The sequence below is a fragment of the Acipenser ruthenus genome, chromosome 32 (assembly GCF_902713425.1).
Source record: "Acipenser ruthenus chromosome 32, fAciRut3.2 maternal haplotype, whole genome shotgun sequence".
NCBI classification, from domain to species: domain Eukaryota; kingdom Metazoa; phylum Chordata; class Actinopteri; order Acipenseriformes; family Acipenseridae; genus Acipenser; species Acipenser ruthenus.
The window spans coordinates 7,544,484-7,557,648 of NC_081220.1; the positions used below are offsets into that span (position 1 = coordinate 7,544,484).

General features: G+C 40.2%; 11 non-coding genes and 1 pseudogene across 11 annotated transcripts; 7 read left to right on the forward strand and 5 right to left on the reverse strand.

The window, feature by feature from the left end:
- Positions 1–1,108: 1,108 nt before the first annotated feature.
- On the reverse strand, positions 1,109–1,181 carry trnav-uac (transfer RNA valine (anticodon UAC)). The gene has a single exon. It is a non-coding gene; the product is annotated as a tRNA-Val (tRNA).
- Positions 1,182–1,320: 139 nt separating this feature from the next.
- Positions 1,321–1,533, forward strand: LOC131703442 (small nucleolar RNA U3). The gene has a single exon (XR_009309898.1). It is a non-coding gene; the product is annotated as a small nucleolar RNA U3 (small nucleolar RNA).
- A 1,301-nt stretch (positions 1,534–2,834) lies between these two features.
- Positions 2,835–2,907, forward strand: trnaf-gaa (transfer RNA phenylalanine (anticodon GAA)). The gene has a single exon. It is a non-coding gene; the product is annotated as a tRNA-Phe (tRNA).
- Positions 2,908–3,038: 131 nt separating this feature from the next.
- Positions 3,039–3,112, reverse strand: trnan-guu (transfer RNA asparagine (anticodon GUU)). The gene has a single exon. It is a non-coding gene; the product is annotated as a tRNA-Asn (tRNA).
- Positions 3,113–4,725: 1,613 nt separating this feature from the next.
- trnaw-cca (transfer RNA tryptophan (anticodon CCA)) lies at positions 4,726–4,797 on the reverse strand. Its single transcript has one exon. It is a non-coding gene; the product is annotated as a tRNA-Trp (tRNA).
- Positions 4,798–5,635: 838 nt separating this feature from the next.
- trnas-aga (transfer RNA serine (anticodon AGA)) lies at positions 5,636–5,717 on the reverse strand. Its single transcript has one exon. It is a non-coding gene; the product is annotated as a tRNA-Ser (tRNA).
- Positions 5,718–7,872: 2,155 nt separating this feature from the next.
- On the forward strand, positions 7,873–8,096 carry LOC131703369 (small nucleolar RNA U3; annotated as a pseudogene).
- Positions 8,097–8,779: 683 nt separating this feature from the next.
- trnal-cag (transfer RNA leucine (anticodon CAG)) lies at positions 8,780–8,861 on the forward strand. Its single transcript has one exon. It is a non-coding gene; the product is annotated as a tRNA-Leu (tRNA).
- A 298-nt stretch (positions 8,862–9,159) lies between these two features.
- trnai-aau (transfer RNA isoleucine (anticodon AAU)) lies at positions 9,160–9,233 on the forward strand. Its single transcript has one exon. It is a non-coding gene; the product is annotated as a tRNA-Ile (tRNA).
- A 170-nt stretch (positions 9,234–9,403) lies between these two features.
- Positions 9,404–9,485, reverse strand: trnas-aga (transfer RNA serine (anticodon AGA)). The gene has a single exon. It is a non-coding gene; the product is annotated as a tRNA-Ser (tRNA).
- Positions 9,486–12,148: 2,663 nt separating this feature from the next.
- LOC131703392 (small nucleolar RNA U3) lies at positions 12,149–12,370 on the forward strand. The gene has a single exon (XR_009309855.1). It is a non-coding gene; the product is annotated as a small nucleolar RNA U3 (small nucleolar RNA).
- Positions 12,371–13,052: 682 nt separating this feature from the next.
- trnal-cag (transfer RNA leucine (anticodon CAG)) lies at positions 13,053–13,134 on the forward strand. The gene has a single exon. It is a non-coding gene; the product is annotated as a tRNA-Leu (tRNA).
- The last annotated feature ends 31 nt before the right edge of the window (positions 13,135–13,165 follow it).

Below are 13,165 nucleotides of genomic sequence, written 5' to 3' on the forward strand. Positions count from 1 at the left end.
TAGTAAAATGAACACATTTATTCCTCTGGTCGTGTATTGTCTCGCTGACTGCTATCCACCTGGAAGTCACCTAAAGGATAAGGCACTGGCCTCCTAAACCAGGGATTATGGTTTCGTCAGTTTTATTTAAAACAGTGTGTGTGTATTTGTTCTTGGTTGGTGATATATGTGGTCTGTGTTTATAGATTTTGGCACGTTGCACCAAGTAGTCGTGGCCAAGTGGTTAAGGTGATGGGCTTGAACTCTGTTGGCGTTGTGTCCCTTTTTATGTCTTCGTTGTTAATTCTTAAATGCCTGTTCAGCTTAAAGGTATCAATTATTTCTTGCTGTACATTAAATTCGTCCAAACTAGTATTTGCAAACACAATACAAAATAAAATGGTGTGGAATAGAAACAAAGAAGGCTTTGACCTCGACGTAATTTGAACACGCAACCTTCTGATCTGGAGTCAGACGCGCTACCGTTGCGCCACGAATTCCTGCCGTGGTGCATGCTTGTTATGCAATGCTAGAGTGCACAGCAAGCATGCCAAACGCATGCTAAGTCCGATGCTGATACTTGGAAAACACTCAGTATCACCAGGGTCATGGGAAACAGACGACTCAATATTTGTTCGTAGTCAGCAGGGCTATGAAGTTGTCGGAAGTGTGTTTGATTCTCAGCTTAAAAGTAAAGAAAACATAAAACAAAGCGATTTGCTTTTATAATGTTTATTATTTGAAACGTGGGCATAAACACAGTTGTACTGGCTGGGAATCGTCTCGGGTCAATTACTTGGAAAGCAGCTATGCTGACCAATATATCACCAACGAGGGAAAGCTGGCAGTACTGAGTGACACAGATGACGGATTTTCTCAGCGCGTCTCCTCTGAATGCACACTGGCACAAAGGGGCTTTGCTCATCTAATGACGTGACAGAATGCAATAATGTATTGGTTTAATTTACCAACAAAAGAAACATAAATAAAAGTGTATGTATTTTTTTGTGAATAAACTATCTTGCTTTTACGATGGGACCAGAGACCTTACATCCGCAATCTAATGATCGGCCAAACCCAGAACTACCTTGTCTTGACCAGGGAGTCATATTGTAAAAACAAACTGAAGTGGTTCCACTAGGGATCGAACCCAGGACCTTCTGCGTGTAAAGCAGACGTGATAACCACTACACTATGGAACCTTGTCAGAAAGTGAGTTTTGTGTTTGAAACGCATTGGCAATTATTAACATTACTATGAACAAGTAATATTCTAGAAAGGAAACCGAATCAGACACCATCATGCCGGGAGTAGGGAAGTTGTTTTACCCACATATTTGTTAAGACTATACTTTCAGGGATCATTTCTATAGTTTGTTTCTAGTGAAATGCGTTTCTAGTGTCTGGTCTCGCTAACCATAACGAGGAGTTACAGTGTTTTCTTCTGAGCGCGAAGCGGGACTTGAATGCTACTTCACTGTAGCTGTTCTTGATCATTGATGAACATTCCGCTCTCTTTTGGGATCGAGCCCCACGTTGGACGTCCTTTTTAAATACAAAATGTAGATGTTTCTTCGAGGCAACAGAGCAATATCTGATTCTGTTCACACTGTATACAGTATTGCAACAAAATTACTTTTTGGTCGTTGTCATATAGCAATTGCTATTGTAAAATGCGTGCATCGTTTATAGTTATAACGATATTGAAATAAATAGTCTTACTTTTGTGGGTTGGCTTCAAACCGTTTCTGTTTTAACACTTGTCATTACATCATTCATGGAGCAACAGTTGGTATGTGCGTAATAAACCCGATCGGGCCTTGATATGACAACCCTAGGCTGTGCTGAAATAAATAATGCGGTTTTCTGCTGTAATGAACGCAGTTTGTCAGGATGGTCGAGTGGTCTAAGGCGCTAGACTTAAGGACTCTGTCTTTCCAAAGAATTCTGTGTTCTGGTCTCCAAGTGGAGGTGTCGGTTCAAATCCTCCTCTGACAGATCAATTTTATTTATTCTTAAAAGGAATAAATGTGTTCATTTTACTATAAAAGATTGTTTCAAGGAAATCAACAGCTGATACCAAACTCTTGTCAGAACCCAATACCATTTTAATTTCCATTTTAATTCAGACTAAAATAGCGTTCCTAACACAGATTGCATTTGGTTGTAAACAGACTACTCGTTGAAGTCAATGAAAAATATTTTGTCCAAACATGTATTTAACTTGTTTTAATATTAAAAATAATATATTAAATTGAATAACATCTCCGTCGGCCACTGGATCGAGGTCTCAGGCTGGGATGCGGACCTTTGAGAACAGTATAAACGATATATTAGTGGAAGAAGCTTACATCAGAAATGCCCTCGTTTAACATGCTAGGATGATCGACATCGGCATTCTCCAATTGCTGTTTACATGTTATAACACGTTATGAGTACGAATACAAAGTTGGACACTTTCCTTGTAAGTGGGGGTAAGCACAATTTATTTTCAGATGTAATGTCTTTATTTAAGCTCAATCTAGTCCTGCGTAATGCAAATCACATTACTATATTTTTATATTAGTCAAGGCCTATGTAAAGTGTTCTTAAATTGTTTTAACATTAGCATTGATCAATTTGATGATCCGCTTTCTTTTCTCCCAATACGGTATGCAAAGTATGCAACTTTTCTGCCCACATTGATCATAGGCAGTTTTATCCCCCCGTTTCGGCTGAAAACCGCATCTGGGTGAAAACTTAAGTGTTTCGAAACGCATTTGTAAAGGCATCGGATTCTATTGTGTTGCCGAGCTGTTGATCGTTTCTCATAATACACAGGTTTACTGGGGTGACAAAAAACGCAAGTCTTGTCAAGCCGAAATAGCTCAGTTGGGAGAGCGTTAGACTGAAGATCTAAAGGTCCCTGGTTCGATCCCGGGTTTCGGCAAATAGCAAGACTATTTTTGTTTTGTATTATTTTGAACTGAAAAATAGAGCGGTTTTTTTTCTGTTTAATTGGAAGAAATAACAACGTATCAGAGTGCCATTTTCTAATGTGAATAAGAAATGCAAAAACATCGTCCCTGGGTGGGCTTGAACCACCAACCTTTCGGTTAACAGCCGAACGCGCTAACCAATTGCGCCACAGAGACCAATCGGCTCAACCGAACCTGAGACCACATCTAAGAAGAAAGCAACACGGCAGAAAAGTCTGTAATCACAATTAAATGTATGCAACCCAATGCAAGCAAACTTCAAGCCTTTTATATTTATTCCCATGTATGTAGTCTGCCATTTGCAAATTCAATAAATGAATAAATTAACTAAATAGCACATTTTTCGACGAGAGGTATGTTTTCAGTTTCTTCAAAAAGTAGTCTCAGCTCGTTGATTCAGTCGCTTTAAAATCCACCTCTGTTCCGATGCATCAGCGCTGTGTGCTGTGGCTTGAGCTTGTTTGACCAAGCAGAAAATGCAAAAATGCTAAAACCTGTTATTGCATCACATGACAGACTTAAGGTATACTTCAACGTCTTGGCTGTCTCAAGTTAGTTGGTATTGTTAAAGTAACACCTCGTTGTTGCCCAGTCATTGTATCATATTAATGAAGTAGAGCTTGCCACTTCTCAGCACCTAGCTGACAATGAGTGTTGTTTTCGGGCACCTGCTGGCTGCTAGTGATGACAACTCCAATCTTCAGTCAGGGGGTTGTTGAAGGAAGGGGACACATTTTGAGTGTGCATCTCATACTGGTTTAAATCAATAAGCAAATTTCAAATTGATCATTGATAATGTTGAAACTATTTAAGAACTCTTTCAATAGGACTTGACTAATATAAAAAATATAGTAATGTGATTTGCACTACGCAGGACTTGATTGTGCTTAAATAAAGACATTACATCTGAAAATAACTTGTGCTTACCCCCACTTACAAGGAAAGGGTCAAACTTTGTATTCGTTCTCATAACGTGTTAGAAAATGTAAACAGCAGTTGGAGAATGCCGAAGTCGTTCATCCTAGCATGTTTAACGAGAGCATTTCTCATGTAAGCTACTTCCAGTCATAGATCGTTTATACTGTTCTCAATGGTCCGTATCCCAGCCTGAGACCACGATCCAGTGGCCGACGGAGATGTTTTTCAAAGTAATATGTTATTTGGAATATTAAAACAATCAAGTTAAATACATGTTTGGACACACAGTATTTTTCAGTGACTTCAACAAGTAGTCTGTTTACAACAGAAAATACAATCGTGTTAGGAACGCTATTTTAGTCCGATTTAAAAAAGAAATTAAAATGGTATTGAGTGCTGACAAGAGTTTGGTATCAGCTGTTGATTTCATTGAAACAATCTTTATAGTAAAATGAACACATTTATTCCTCTGGTCGTGTATTGTCTCGCTGACTGCTATCCACCTGGAAGTCACCTAAAGGATAAGGCACTGGCCTCCTAAACCAGGGATTATGGTTTCGTCAGTTTTATTTAAAACAGTGTGTGTGTATTTGTTCTTGGTCTGTGATATATGTGGTCTGTGTTTATAGATCTTGGCACGTTGCACCAAGTAGTCGTGGCCATGTGGTTAAGGTGATGGGCTTGAACTCTGTTGGTGTTGTGTCCCTTTTTATGTCTTCGTTGTTAATTCTTAAATGCCTGTTCATCTTAAAGGTATCAATTATTACTTGCTGTACACTAAATTCTTCCAAACTAGTATTTGCAAACACATTACAAAATTAAATGGTGTGGAATAGAAACAAAGAAGGCTTTGACCTCGACGTGATTTGAACACGCAACCTTCTGATCTGGAGTCAGACGCGCTACCGTTGCGCCACGAATTCCTGCCGTAGTGCATGCTTGTTATGCAATGCTAGAGTGCACAGCAAGCATGCCAAACGCATGCTAATTCCGATGCTGATACTAGGAAAACACTCGGTATCACCAGGGTCAAGGGAAACAGCCGACTCAATATTTGTTCGTAGTCAGCAGGGCTATGAAGTTGTCAGAAGTGTGTTTGATTCTCAGCTTAAAAGTAAAGAAAACATAAAACAATGCAATTTGCTTTTATGATGTTTATTATTTGAAACGTGGGCATAAACACAGTTGTACTGGCTGGGAATCGTCTCGGGTCAATTACTTGGAAAGCAGCTATGCTGACCAATAAATCACCAACGAGGGAAAGCTGGCAGTACTGAGTGACACAGATGACGGATTTTCTCAGCGCGTCTCCTCTGAATGCGCACTGGCACAAAGGGGCTTTGATCATCTAATGACATGAAATACATGAAAGTCACCGCAAGCCTGCACCTCACCACATCCTTCACACTGTTAAACTGCCTCATTATGACCAGGCCTCTAATTATGCCTTTCCAATACTTTGAATGTGTTATTGTTCAGTTTAACATGAGAACAACTTGGTAGAACAATCATAATGTCCGCAGGACTTATTTTCCTCGGGTTTCCTTGGCTAATAACGCCAAGGTCGCGGGTTCGATCCCCGTACGGGCCACGGCTTTTCTTCTTTAAAGAAACCACAGCATTTGTAATTGTGCCAAAATGAACATTCTTTAACAAAATGAACCGAAGCGATATGAAGTACAACCAGTAATATTTCAGACTTCCTGAGCTTTAAACATGTATTAACAATGAGCACATACAATCAATTAAAAACAAAGCTTACGTAGTCGGCAGGATTCAAACCTGCGCGGGGAAACCCCAATGGATTTCTAGTCCATCGCCTTAACCACTCGGCCACGACTACATGCTCGCACGATTATTTGTGAAAATATCCAAAAGAAGTAAACGAAACCCGTAGTAATGCTGTAGATGGCAGTATAGGCTAACTAATGAACCGAAGTCAAATGTCTTTGTTGAAACTGTCAGATTTGTACAATGCAAGCACACGTGGGAAATGTAAATAAAATATAATTTTTGTTAACGTTCATAATAATGAATACATCTTTATTTCAAAATACGTAGCTATTTAACTGATCTTTTCAAGAAACACCCCCATCCACAAAAACAAAGTAGTTATTTAATTGAACTGAAAAATTGACTTGCTTCATGGCTGTTGCCAGAGCACTCGAGCACGATCTGGCTAGCGTGAGCGGACTTAGCAGATAACAAGATCTACAAAGTATCTCATGCTAATAAAACATACCATAATTATGTTCGTTTTTATTATACACATGGCAACTTACAGAGACTAGGGTGTGTGAACTATGCATCAGCTGTAGAGTCACTTACATTTACATCTCACCCGAAAAACGGAGCACAAGGAGGTTAAGTGACTTGCTCAGGGTCACACAATGAGTCAGTGGCTGAGGTGGGATTTGTACCGGGGGACCTCCTGGTTAAAAGCCCTTTATCTTTAACCACTGGACCACACAGCCTCCTATAACAAAATCACACCCCAGATGGGACTCAAAACCACAATCCATGGCTTAGAAAGCCAGTGCCTTATCCATTAGGCCACAAGGGCAGACGCGAAAAGCACATTTGGTAGTAATAAAGAAAGTGGGAACAATAGTATCGTGGTTTAATACATCATATCCAAGCCATCGTTGCTGTTCAAACACAGCAGAGTGTTACACTGGGAAAGGGCCGTACTTGTCAGTACGTATTTGACATTCATGTGGGAAGATTTAAGATTGTGAAGAAGTTTAAGTATGCTGCGTATTTGCGCATTGGGAACCTTACATAATTAGGTTTTTGATTAATGCCACTTTCTTACGGACAGTAATCAAGGTGACGATACAAGACCAGAGCCAATAAAGCAGTTATTTTCCTTTCCTTTCATTACCATATTCTAGTGTGCTTGTTCAGAATATGCGTGAATCGTGAAAACGTCTTGCGAATATGTGAACAAAGCCAGCATTCACTTTATTGATCACCATGTGGATTAACCGCTATTGGAACACAGATGATTGTGTTAAAGATGTTAATAGACTTTTAATGTACACATTTTAGAGCTAAACGTTTGTTGAGACAGTTCAAGCGCTGTAGCAGTGTTTAACTATTTCCTGGATGTTTGCCTTTTGGTCTTACTCTGGAAAAAGTAATAATAATAATAAAAAGTAGGCAAAACCATTTTTTGAGAAACCGCATTTGGGAGAAAAACTAACAGTTTGGAAACACATTTGCAAAGGCATTGGATTCTATTGTGGTGTTTCCGAACTGTTGAACGTTTCTCATTACATGCAGGTTTACTGGCTTGACAAAAAGGCGATTGACGAAATGAATGCGGCCTGGATAGCAAAATCGCGTCAAGCTGAAATAGCTCAGTTGGGAGAGCGTTAGACTGTAACGGTCCCTGCTTCGATCCCGGGTTTTTGCAAACAGCACGACTAGGGCTATTTTTTCTTAATTAATTTTTTGAATTAAAAAAACAGCACATTTTTTCTTCAGTGTAATTGGAGGAAATAAAAACGTATTATAGTGCCATTTTCTAATGCGATAAAGAAATGCAAAAAGCATCATCTCTGCGTGGGCTTGAAACACCAAAATTTCGATTAACAGCCCAACGTGCTAACCGATTATGGTGTTTTATTACATAACACCTTGGGAGTCTCAACAGAACAGTGTGTATGCATAGAGCTAAAATGGAAACCAAATATATACGATTCAAATGGGAATCGTATTCAGATTTTAAGCACAAATTTGATAGACTTCACAGTGCAAAGGAGGAAGGCAGACAATGCAAATGAGGCAACTGGCTCCTACTTTTTAAATCATACGAGAAACTTGAACCCAATTTAGCTTTTAACCGCCTGCAGTTTGGAATGAGTTTGAAATGTTGTTATAACACCTCACTGGGCAACAGCAATTGCATTATATGAAAGCTCCTGTCTATTTGTCAGCGGCACAGCTACCGGTGCCACTCAGAGTTGGAGGGAGACGGTCGGCCACTTGCCCATAAAACAATACTTTCCGGGATCATTTCTATAGTGATTTGCCAGCGAAATGCGTTTATAAAGTGTTTGGACTCGCTATCCACGAGGAAGAGTGAGAGTGTTCGTTTTTGAGCGTGAAGGAGACAGCGAGTGTTTTTTTTTTTTTTTTTGGCCAACTGCTCCCTGTTATTGATGACCGCTCCAGTGTTCCTTAGGGGGCTGGAGGAAGCAGACACGTTCTGAGTGGGTATCTTGCCTAAAGGTACGCAAGACGAACTACAGTTGCAAAGCACTGCTGCTTTTTCGATGATTGATTAAAACTATCAATCTGACTGAAAACACGGATCACATTAATTGTGATCGGTTTGATACCAATAGGCTTACATGACAGGTATTGTGTATAGACAATGTCATATACATAGAAATGAACACGGACAGTGTTTTTTTAAGGGCTGACTCATTTTAATGTTCGAGAGATCTAGGTGTACTGGACAAATATACTGGATTTTTTCCATGTCGTAATTGTGCCGCCTGTGATAATGCGTTTGAAACTAGAGATAATGTGAGATAATGTCTGTTACTGGCGGATAGTTTACAAATGTACTCAATTATGTTACAACTTTTGTGTCTACGAAACATATCTGTAACATTTATGTAATGCCTGTGTGTTTTTTTTTTTCATGAAGTTAATTTGCTAACAGACTGTTCTGATTTGTTTCTAACCGTGAAGCGATCGCTCTGTTTGCCGTATATTTTCTGTCTGTAAGAGGAGTGTCCTTGTGATCCCATATAGAATGCGACGAAACAGGTCGCCCTCCTTAATATAAACAGATAAAGAATAAGTTCACACACACCCCAGGTGATTTACTGTAGCGTCAGACATTGGAGATTCAGCAGTGTACTGCAGTGTTGTGCAAAGTCGTCAGTGTAAGTCAGGATGGCCGAGCGGTCTAAGGCGCTGCGTTCAGGTCGCAGTCTCTCTGGAGGCGTGGGTTCGAATCCCACTTCTGACAAATCTGTTTGTTTATTTATTTCTTAAAACGTCCACCGAATGCTTGGTAATTTGATTTGTTTTTCTTGTTAGTATTCAAATCACAAGGTCGTTAAATGAGAGAAAGTCACCGCAAGCCTGCACCTCACCACATCCTTCACACTGTTAAACTGCCTCATTATGACGAGGCCTCTAATTATGCCTTTCCAATACTTTGAATGTGTTATTGTTCAGTTTAACATGAGAACATCTTGGTAGAACAATCATAATGTCCGCAGGACTTATTTTCCTCGGGTTCTAGTATCAAGTTTTGAGTGTGTGGCCGGTTAGCTCAGTTGGTTAGAGCGTGGTGCTAATAACGCCAAGGTCGCGGGTTCGATCCCCGTACGGGCCACGGCTTTTCTTCTTTAAAGAAACCACAGCATTTGTAATGGTGCCAAAATGAACATTCTTTAACAAAATGAACCGAAGCGATATGAAGTACAACCAGTAATATTTCAGACTTCCTGAGCTTTAAACATGTATTAACAATGAGCACATACAATCAATTAAAAACAAAGCTTACGTAGTCGGCAGGATTCAAACCTGCGCGGGGAAACCCCAATGGATTTCTAGTCCATCGCCTTAACCACTCGGCCACGACTACATGCTCGCACGATTATTTGTGAAAATATCCAAAAGAAGTAAACGAAACCCGTAGTAATGCTGTAGATGGCAGTATAGGCTAACTAATGAACCGAAGTCAAATGTCTTTGTTGAAACTGTCAGATTTGTACAATGCAAGCACACGTGGGAAATGTAAATAAAATATAATTTTTGTTAACGTTCATAATAATGAATACATCTTTATTTCAAAATACGTAGCTATTTAACTGATCTTTTCAAGAAACACCCCCATCCACAAAAACAAAGTAGTTATTTAATTGAACTGAAAAATTGACTTGCTTCATGGCTGTTGCCAGAGCACTCGAGCACGTTCTGGCTAGCGTGAGCGGACTTAGCAGATAACAAGATCTACAAAGTATCTCATGCTAATAAAACATACCATAATTATGTTCGTTTTTATTATACACATGGCAACTTACAGAGACTAGGGTGTGTGAACTATGCATCAGCTGTAGAGTCACTTACATTTACATCTCACCCGAAAAACGGAGCACAAGGAGGTTAAGTGACTTGCTCAGGGTCACACAATGAGTCAGTGGCTGAGGTGGGATTTGTACCGGGGGACCTCCTGGTTAAAAGCCCTTTATCTTTAACCACTGGACCACACAGCCTCCTATAACAAAATCACACCCCAGATGGGACTCGAAACCACAATCCATGGCTTAGAAAGCCAGTGCCTTATCCATTAGGCCACAAGGGCTGACGCGAAAAGCACATTTGGTAGTAATAAAGAAAGTGGGAACAATAGTATCGTGGTTTAATACATCATATCCAAGCCATCGTTGCTGTTCAAACACAGCAGAGTGTTACACTGGGAAAGGGCCGTACTTGTCAGTACGTATTTGACATTCATGTGGGAAGATTTAAGATTGTGAAGAAGTTTAAGTATGCTGCGTATTTGCGCATTGGGAACCTTACATAATTAGGTTTTTGATTAATGCCACTTTCTTACGGACAGTAATCAAGGTGACGATACAAGACCAGAGCCAATAAAGCAGTTATTTTCCTGTCCTTTCATTACCATATTCTAGTGTGCTTGTTCAGAATATGCGTGAATCGTGAAAACGTCTTGCGAATATGTGAACAAAGCCAGCATTCACTTTATTGATCACCGTGTGGATTAACCGCTATTGGAACACAGATGATTGTGTTAAAGATGTTAATAGACTTTTAATGTACACATTTTAGAGCTAAACGTTTGTTGAGACAGTTCAAGCGCTGTAGCAGTGTTTAACTATTTCCTGGATGTTTGCCTTTTGGTCTTACTCTGGAAAAAGTAATAATAATAATAAAAAGTAGGCAAAACCATTTTTTGAGAAACCGCATTTGGGAGAAAAACTAACAGTTTGGAAACACATTTGCAAAGGCATTGGATTCTATTGTGGTGTTTCCGAACTGTTGAACGTTTCTCATTACATGCAGGTTTACTGGCTTGACAAAAAGGCGATTGACGAAAAGAATGCGGCCTGGATAGCAAAATCGCGTCCAACTGAAATAGCTCAGACTGTAACGGTCCCTGCTTCGATCCCGGGTTTTTGCAAACAGCACGACTAGGGCTATTTTTTCTTAATTAATTTTTTGAATTAAAAAAAACAGCACATTTTTTCTTCAGTGTAATTGGAGGAAATAAAAACGTATTATAGTGCCATTTTCTAATGCGATAAAGAAATGCAAAAAGCATTATCTCTGCGTGGGCTTGAAACACCAAAATTTCGATTAACAGCCCAACGTGCTAACCGATTATGGTGTTTTATTACATAACACCTTGGGAGTCTCAACAGAACAGTGTGTATGCATAGAGCTAAAATGGAAACCAAATATACTGGCTGTGGTTGAGACGGAAAGATTCTGGCTGGGGACAGGTAAGTAAGCTGGGCTGAGTTGAGTGGGGGACGGAGGGGGGTGATGCTGGGACGCCAGAATCACCGTCGAGCCCTCTTGAGGTGTCGTGGGCTAGTCGACGAAACACTGAGGATGGAAGGTGCCCACTTGAAAACCCCAGAGATGTACCCTACTTAGCTCAATCCAGACGGTTGTCATGCTGATGCGCTGGGGAGGCCGCACTTTGGTTGATCCCCGGAGCCAGCATCGCAGCCGTTGTGTGTGCTGATGCGCCAGGGAGGCAAAATAAGCTGATCCCTGGAGCCAGCATTACACTTCAGCCATTAACACCAGACAGAAGGATATCTACATCATCATATGGAAGGAAACGTAAATGAATGGAGACACATATGGATCACATTAGTTTACTGTAAAGCTACGTCTTAGTTGGTGCTTATCTTGGCGAGAGCCGAGTTCAAATCAGCATGAAGTTTTAACATCTACTCTCGTGTAATGGAAATCATACGATTCAAATGGGAATCGTATTCAGATTTTAAGCACAAATTTGATAGACTTCACAGTGCAAAGGAGGAAGGCAGACAATGCAAATGAGGCAACTGGCTCCTACTTTTTAAATCATACGAGAAACTTGAACCCAATTTAGCTTTTAACCGCCTGCAGTTTGGAATGAGTTTGAAATGTTGTTGTAACACCTCACTGGGCAACAACAATTGCATTATATGAAAGCTCCTGTCTATTTGTCAGCGGCACAGCTACCGGTGCCACTCAGAGTTGGAGGGAGACGGTCGGCCACTTGCCCATAAAACAATACTTTCCGGGATCATTTCTATAGTGATTTGCCAGCGAAATGCGTTTATAAAGTGTTTGGACTCGCTATCCACGAGGAAGAGTGAGAGTGTTCGTTTTTGAGCGTGAAGGAGACAGCGAGTGTTTTTTTTTTTTTTTGGCCAACTGCTCCCTGTTATTGATGACCGCTCCAGTGTTCCTTAGGGGACTGGAGGAAGGAGACACGTTCTGAGTGGGTATCTTGCCTAAAGGTACGCAAGACGAACTACAGTTGCAAAGCACTGCTGCTTTTTCGATGATTGATTAAAACTATCAATCTGACTGAAAACACGGATCACATTAATTGTGATCGGTTTGATACCAATAGGCTTACATGACAGGTATTGTGTATAGACAATGTCATATACATAGAAATGAACACGGACAGTGTTTTTTTAAGGGCTGACTCATTTTAATGTTCGAGAGATCTAGGTGTACTGGACAAATATACTGGATTTTTTCCATGTCGTAATTGTGCCGCCTGTGATAATGCGTTTGAAACTAGAGATAATGTGAGATAATGTCTGTTACTGGCGGATAGTTTACAAATGTACTCAATTATGTTACAACTTTTGTGTCTACGAAACATATCTGTAACATTTATGTAATGCCTGTGTGTTTTTTTTTTCATGAAGTTAATTTGCTAACAGACTGTTCTGATTTGTTTCTAACCGTGAAGCGATCGCTCTGTTTGCCGTATATTTTCTGTCTGTAAGAGGAGTGTCCTTGTGATCCCATATAGAATGCGACGAAACAGGTCGCCCTCCTTAATATAAACAGATAAAGAATAAGTTCACGCACACACCAGGTGATTTACTGTAGCGTCAGACATTGGAGGTTCAGCAGTGTACTGCAGTGTTGTGCAAAGTCGTCAGTGTAAGTCAGGATGGCTGAGCGGTCTAAGGCGCTGCGTTCAGGTCGCAGTCTTTCTGGAGGCGTGGGTTCGAATCCCACTTCTGACAAATCTGTTTGTTTATTTATTTCTTAAAACGT